We start from the raw sequence: 8,292 nt of genomic DNA, 5'->3' as shown, positions 1-8,292 counted from the left end.
TGTTGCCTTATTTTTCACAAGATCAGTTTGATAAAGGAATAACTATGGAGTGACTTTATGTAGTGACAAGGTAGTGTCTCTTCCATTGTCTGTTGATGGCCTGATGGTCTGTTGATGTTTGATGAATAGGGATAGAGAGACACAACGACTGTGTTAAGTGCTTCGGAGGTAGTTCCTCATGTCTGAGCTCTTGCTTTCCTTGGAGGTTTGAAACACTTGTCTCTGTAATAACACTAGTTAAAGATGAAGTGACTGGAAGGTGGGGACCAGGGCATTCCAGTTCTTGGGCTGCCCAACAAGAAAAGGTTTTGGTGACACTTGAGATGAGTTAAGGGCCAGTCATTCTCTGTGCTGTATCAGATGGAAGAGAGGTTTCCAGAGAAGACATAAGTTAGGACAGGAAATGTCAAGTTAAGTGGAAAAGGAGCAGACAGTGAAGACCCTTCAGAGAAGACTAGCTGAAGTGAGCCGGTGGCTAAGGAACTGGGGAAGGGTGGGTTCAGAGCTCAGAAAAGCTGGGGAACTAACTGAGACAGTCAGAGGAACTTGTTGCTGGACTGGGCCTGGCTTTGGTGTGTGTTTTATTCATGAACTTGAATTCTCATGCCAGACTGCAGTCAACGACTTAAGGTATCAATCTTTTTCTAGCTCCATCTGTCTACCCGTTGGGTAGAGTTGATGAAATAATCTATTTCTTTGGAGGAATCATGCATGTCAAGATAGGTAACACACACACGTCTGTTTCAATATGACTATTTAAAGGATTTGCAAAGGTATCTTGTCTTTATTTGTATGTGGTTGTAATTTTGCTTGTTATGTGGCAAGAATCACGTTTCCGATAAACCTGGAAAGCAAGTCTTGGTCAATAAGGAGTAGCAAACAGGAATGGGATTGGAGGAGCCATGAAGTCAGCCACAGTGAGGGGAGCCAGGAGCCCAGGTGTACACAGACTGTGGAGATTGCAGTCACGGTTGCTCTGAGCAGACCCCGCCCTCCCTGCAGCCATCACTATGGTCTAAGAAAGTGCAGGGTCCTTCTTAGAAATCCATGAGGCACCTGCCTTGGGTGGCTCACTGATGTTAGTGGTATAGTCCAGAGCCCCATATCTGGAATGGTGCCTGACCTTCGGGGATGGGCATGAAGATTAAAATGTCCCAGCCTTCTCTTTTCCTTTATGGACCATGTTTCTGCCGAGGAAAGGAGAGCCATTGTAAGGGGCACATGAATCCAATGCTTTCTTTGCATATCCTCCCTCTCTGACTCTCTCACCTCTGTAACATCTCTGACAGGGCTGTACCCTGTATCTCCTTTCCTTCACCTGTCCAGCCACTGGACTGTGAACCTTGCAAAAGCAAGGACCCAGTGTCCATGTGCTATGCTGTCCAGTGGGCCATTCACATCCTTGAATGAACGGTTAAGCATATTTCTAGACTCAACCGTTCTGTCCTGTTAAACTTACATGTTGAACTTCTGATTCTAGTACAATTGTATCAGGAGGTTTGGTCCTTTGAAAGATAATTATGTTACCAGAGGATAATATTTCTGATGAGATTAGTGTCCTTATAAAATAACACAAGAAACCTTATTTTTCTCAGTTTTATTTCTGCTATGTAAGGCTACAAATAAGTGGTATTAGTCAGCCTTCTATTACTATGCCAAAATACTTGAGGTAAATCAACTTTGAGGCAAAAGGCTTATTTTTTAGCTTATGATTTCAAGGTTTCAGTCCATAGCTGGCCTAGTTGCTTTGGGACCTTTGTAATGTTGGGAGAATGTGTTAGAGGAGGGGGTGTTTCATAGGGGCCAGGAAGCTAGAAGAGAGGGGGAAAAGGCTGAGGAAATGAAGATCCATCCTTCAAGGGCATACCCTGATGTCGTATTTACTCTAATTATGCCACATCTCTTGAAGTCTCCACCAGCTCTCAATAGCCCACATCTTAGTTACTTTTCTATTGTTGAGACAAAGTACCACAACCAAGGCAACTTATAAATATAACAAAAAAAGGTGAGCTCTCAGCTTTAGAGGGTTCCTGTCCATGACCATCTTGGTGGGTTGCATGGCAAAAGCAAGCAGGCTTGGTGCTGGAGTGGTAGCTGAGAGCTTACCTCTGATCCACAAGCAAAAGGCAGAGGAGGAGGGGGAGGGGGAGGGGGAGGGGAGGGGGAGGGGGAGGGAGGGGGAGGGGGAGGGAGAGGGAGAGGGAGAGGGAGAGAGAGAGGGAGAGGGGGAGGGAGAGGGAGAGGAGAACTGGGAATGGTATAGGCTCATGACACACCTCCTTCAACAAGGACATACCTCCTAATTCTTCTCAAATAGTTCTTCCAACTGGGGCCAAGTATTCAGATTTATGAACTATGGGGGCCATTTTTATTCATACTACCATGGTCCATTTTGCTCCAAATCCACAAACTCATTCCCAAGGCCAGTCTTCATAATCCGGAGTCCTCACCATTGAACAGTGCCATGCGAGGAACCAAGTCTTCGGTATACAAGCTTTTAGGGAGTATCTAATATTCAAACACAGCAGAGAGCCACCTACAGTCTGGAAAGTAGATTCTCACAGTATACTGCATCTGTTTGTGTCCTGATTTGGAGCTTTCTAGTCGCTAGAACCTTGAGGAATCAATGTTGTACCAGCTGTCCAGTCTGAATACTTGCTATATTTGTATATTTATTTTAGCAAGCCGAACTAACCAAAATGGAGATGAAGCCATAAGTGGGTTTAAGTTTCTGACCAGCTTGGGGAGCAGAGATCAGCACACAAAGTAACAAGTCTCCTTATGACATTTACATGCATATGTGCCATTTACTTTATCCTCTTTCTTACTTGACACCTAGGTTACCTCTGCGCTCTGTCCCCTCTGACTGATTCCTTCCTTCTTTCCTCCAGATATTCTCTCCATCTAGAATCTTATTGCATGCATTCCTAGGAGGAAATTGCAAATGAAGTTTGATCCCCACTAGTCATATGACGCGTTACGTTCTTTGGCCCTCATTCATGCAATGAAGATAAATAGAATGACCTCAAAGGGGAAAGAGCCAATCTAGTCAAAGTGACTCTCACAGTGAGAGCACTGAAGGGCCACAAAGCTATTTGGAAGAAAGTGAACCTTTTCTGTACTGTCGGTGGCACTGCCATGAGATTAGAGCTGTCATCTGATAGAGTACTATGATCACAATCAAAGCTCCTGTGGAGGTGGCAGTGGACAATTATACCTATTTTGTTCAGACATGGCAACCGAGGTCCAGGGAGCCCACCTGTTGTGTGGTTAGAAAGAAATGATTCCAGGAACCTGGGAAGAATTCATTCATTTATGTGTGTATGTATATATGTAAAGTATGTATGCATGCATGTATGTATGCATGTATGTATGTATGTATGTATGTATGTATGTATGTATCTATCTATCTATCTATCTATCTATCTATCTATCTATCTATCTATCTATCTATCTATCTTCTTCACAGTGCAAACCCTGCATGTCAAGCCCCATTCACTTGCTTCAGCCACAGTAAAGAGGGTATACAGGTGGATCTGGGAGAACTCCAAGCACCACTCACCTCTTTAGCCTGAGTGAGTTGCTCAGAGGAGAAGGAAGTGAGTTCCTATGTATGGAACACCTTCAGTGGGTACTATGGCTTGAATGTGCCCCACAGCCCATATGCTGGAAAATCAATTACTAGAGCACTTGGACTAGGAGGCAAGCTTTACTGAACAGTGATCATACTACACTGTGCCCTTTGCATAGCTGCATGTCAATGAAATGACTTAGTTATGCAAAGATTATTTTTATTATGAAAACAGGCCCAACTTTTCTGCCTACTGCTTTTTACCCTTCCATCCTCTGCCAAGGACAACTCAACACAAGGTTCCTTTCTAGACTCATGTGAGTGCTTGCACCTTAGACTCCCTAGACTCTAGAACTATAGGTGGGGGAGAGTCTCTTTTCTTTATACATTCTTCAGTCTCAGGTACCCTGTGATAGTAGCACAAAAGTGGTTGAGACGATGGGTGAAGAATGAAGGGCTCTCTCTAATCTGGTGCAGTTGCAAAACTGAACTAGCTAGGCAGGTTTTCTTATGTTCAATTTATTGATAAGGTCACAGAAACAGAAGAGAGAGGCCGCACCCATTCTCAGGCCATCTGAGATTCCCTCTTTCCCCTGGTGCTGCAGAGGAGGGCTGGAGAAGCCCACTTCCTTGTTGTGATCTGTCATAGAAAATGCCTAGTTTTGAGGCAGGCTGTTGGAGCCTGTTTTCTCTCACTTCCTGTCTTCCACTATGCTGGTTCTAGGCTGTTGGAGTCAGAGAATACTTCCACATTTCCTCAGTAGTCTGACTCTTGCCCGCCCCTTTCTCATCTTATTCTCAGACTCTGAGCCAAATGGCCACTGTCCACGGAGGAAGATGGAAAGGAGATGTTCGGAGCTTCTGGCCAAGTTCAAAAGGCAGTAGCTGCAGGCACGAGCTGAGGGCCGTGCAGCTAGACTCTGTCCCTGACACTGCACTAAGGAGCATCTCTACTTGATGGGCCTGGGTCAAAGCCAGGGTGGGAGGGGCTAGAAGCTGAGACTAGGGTGGGAACAGGACTATGGGGACCAGATGTATTACTCTCTAATCTAGCCTGATGGAGCCCTGGGGCCCTAAGAAAATTCTGAGTTCAAACTCCACCTTAACCTCTTCCTAGGGTTTTGGCCTTGGGAAAGTCAGCCCATCTCTTTGCCTCAGTTTCGTCACCAATGGAACTGGGAAATAACAAGCTACATAAAAGTGGGGCTTCTAAGAAATCCGAGAGCTAGAGTACGGGATACATCATTTAGTCAGTACACAAAACCTGTCACCTACTCCTGATTCTCAGCTATTTCTTCAGTTTCCAGTCACCCTTCAGCACTTCTCTGCATACCTCAGATACTATTTGAGGCAGTCATTCACTGGTTATCAGTCCTGACACACTGTCAGACAAGCTTTTCTTTCTTGGGCCTCTCAATGCTCTCCTAATTGAATTTGTAATCTGTACACACACGAGCTACACAGAACATCTGCTCTGGGTCAAGGACGTGTCCATGCAAAACAAGAAAGAGGAAAGCCATTACTTCTTCAGGCATTTCTATAATAGAAACACCATGGAGGGACTCTCTGGTGTCCTGCCCCAAAGGTTCAGACATACAAATATCCCTTCTGCCTTCTAAATTCTTGCCTATAGGGGCTGAGGGATATGTAAACTATTTGACACCCAGGTAGGGCTCTGGGTATCAGAATAGACCATAGCTACCATGTTTGAGCAAGGCTCCTTAGGGGGCTCAGAGAGCTGGCTCTTGATTGTCGAGAAAACAGTTTAACATATTGCTGAGTTCGTTCCTACTGTGCTAGTGTGATCAGCCACAGCAAAACAGAGCTTGGGTGCAGTCTGAGTGGCAGAGTCCCATCTTCATCCCCTTCCAGTGTGAGCTCATTTGTATGACCAGATATTTGAAAGGTGGTACAGTGAAATGGCCCCTGTGGGTGGGCTGGTGTGAACAGTGTTGGCAGATGGTGTGAACATGTTGGTGTTATTCTCAGACTATGTGCTTAGGCATCCTGAATACATTTTTTTTCTTTTTTAAATCTCAGAGGATCTTGGTAATCCAATCCAATTATAGCCACGTAGACCAGTTGATATGGTTGAACACTGCAGGAGGTTCTATGATTTGGGCCTTAAATGGCCCCAAAGACTGATGTATCCATGTATTAAAGGCTTGGTCATCAGCTTGTGGCACTTTTGGGAGGTAATGAGGCTTTAGAAGATGAGGCTTAGCAAGAGGAAGTTAGGTCATTGGGGGGTGTACTCTTGAATGGATGTGGAATGCTAGCCCCACCCTCACTGTATAGCACAAGTGAGTAGTTTGCCTCTGCTATGTGCCATAATGGTTTCGTTTGTTTGCTTGCTTGCTTGTTAGAACCAACAATGGTTTGGTCAAGTGTCCATAGACTGCAACTGGAAATTCTGAGCCTAAATTTTTGTTTGTTTGTCTGGTATGCATTTGCATATGCTTGTGTGTGTGTGTGTGTGTGTGTGTGCACATGTGTGAAGGTGCACATGCATATGTATGTAAATACATGTACAGTTCAGAAGACAACCTCAGGTATCATTGCTTAGGTACTGTGCATCTTGGTGAGGTTGTTGTTGTTTGTTTGTTTATTTCTATTTTGTTTGGTTTCTTTTTTTTTTTCTCAGACAGTATCTCTCACTGGAACTGGCTGGCCAGTGAGCCTCTGGAATTGACCTAACTGTCTCTCTAGTATAGGCAGCACAAGGACATACCATTGTACTTGGCTTTTTTTTTAACCTGGATTCTGTCAATCAGACCCTGGTCCTGTGTTTACAAGGAAAACACTTTACCCAGTGGATTATTGTCCCAGCTCATCTTTCGGCCTTTATAAGTTATCTCAGGTATTTTGTGAGAAAGGGGAGGTGATTTCTTCTCCTCTTGAGGAAGTCCTGAGATTTTTTTTCTAAAGGTAGGCCTCTTCTCCCAACATTCCAGGGATCAGTTGGGTTCATATCTTTTTCTTTTCTTTCTATATCTTTTTCTTTTCTTTCTTTTTCTTTTTATTTATTTATTTGTTTTTTTTTTTTTGGATATTTTCTTTATTTACATTTGAAATGTTTTTCCTTTTCCAGGTCTCCCCTTCGGAACCCCCCTACCCCATCCCTCCTCCCCCTGCCTCTATGAGGGTGCTTCCCCACCCACTCACCTACTCCCATTTTCCCACCCTGGCATTACCCTACACTGGGGCATTGAACACCCTCAGGCCTGAGGGCCTCTCTTCCCACTGATATCCAACAAGGCCAACTTAAACATATGTGGTCATCACCATGGGTGGCTCCATGTGTATTCTTTGGTTGGTGGTCTAGTCCCCGGGAGCTCTGGTGGGGTCTGGCTTATTGACACTGTTGCTCTCTTCATGGGGCTGCAAAAGCACATTTCACATTCTGCCTTCATGTAATGTTGTTCATACAACAGGGGCCAGTGAAGCGCTCATTGTGCCAAGCATAGTTCTGGTGGCTGGAGATAACCTCTGTGAAAATGCCAAATGAGGCAAACAACATGTCAGCCCCCTCCACTCCCCACAGGCACATGTTAACTCAAGCAGCAGGGGTTGGAGGGATGACTAGTGATTCAGCAAACTAGCTGCTCTTCCAGAGGACATAAGCTTAATTTGTAGCACCCAAATTGTGACTCATAACCATCTGTAAATTCAGTCACAAGATCTCTGATGCCCTCTTCTGTCCTCAATAGGCTGTAGGCACATACATGGTTCACAGCCGTACCTAGAGACAAAACACCCATTATATATTAGAAGAAGAAGGAGGAGGAGGAGGTGGAGGAGGAGGAGGAGGAGGGGAGAGGGGGGGGTTAAGCAGCTGCAGCAGCAGTAGCAGCAGCAGCAGCAGCAGCAATAGCAGCAATAAAACAACCACACAAAATGCAGCCAAGCCTGAAACCAAGAAGGGGAAACCTCAGAAACCAGAAACAAAGGAAAGGTCTCAAGTCAAGTCCCGTGGGGATGCCATCGAAGAGTTCAGGAAGTGACTCTGGTAAGGGTTTAACTGAGTGCTGCATGGAAATTTCTAGAGATGTTCAAACTACAGCCCAGGGTCTGGCGGGGGTAGAGCATTGTCTGTGAGAAATCCAGTGCTTACCTGTGGTCCTTGAAAGTCAAGGAATCTTACACCGCAGGCAGAGACATTAGTTACTACCTCAGGGGACAGCTGCTTCCACATTCAGGAAACAGACTTATATGACCCCTCTTCATACACACACACACACACACACACACACACACACACACACACACACACCACACACCCCTAGAACATTCTAGAAGATTAGCAGACAATAAACAAGGGAACAATGAACATATTATAATTGTTCTATTTTGTATTTAGTTATTCCTAGTATGTGAAATTTATAAGTTAATGTTTATCATAGGTTGGTATGTATAGTAGAACCAGTACATGTGGAGTTTGATACTCTCTGTGTTTTCAGGTATCCACTGGAGATATTGGTGGTACGTGTCTCTCAGAGACATGAGTGCACTGTTGTAGCTTGTAGAGACCACCTCCTAGGACAATGCGATATGTACTAGAAGGTGACTGGCTGAGAAAGCAGAGGATTCTGGAGTGTATGACATCCAATTTCAGTCCTGAAAGGTGAGGAGGAGGCCGTAAGTAAGGTAGAAGGGAAGCAACTTTCTGGGCAGAGGAAGCAGCAGACACCCAAGTCCTGAGACCAGAATAATTTAGAAAA

This window comes from Mus caroli, unplaced genomic scaffold (genome assembly GCF_978045245.1).
Source record: "Mus caroli unplaced genomic scaffold, Mus_caroli_1 scaffold_8, whole genome shotgun sequence".
Taxonomy (NCBI): domain Eukaryota; kingdom Metazoa; phylum Chordata; class Mammalia; order Rodentia; family Muridae; genus Mus; species Mus caroli.
Note: the sequence above shows the minus strand (reverse complement) of the source record.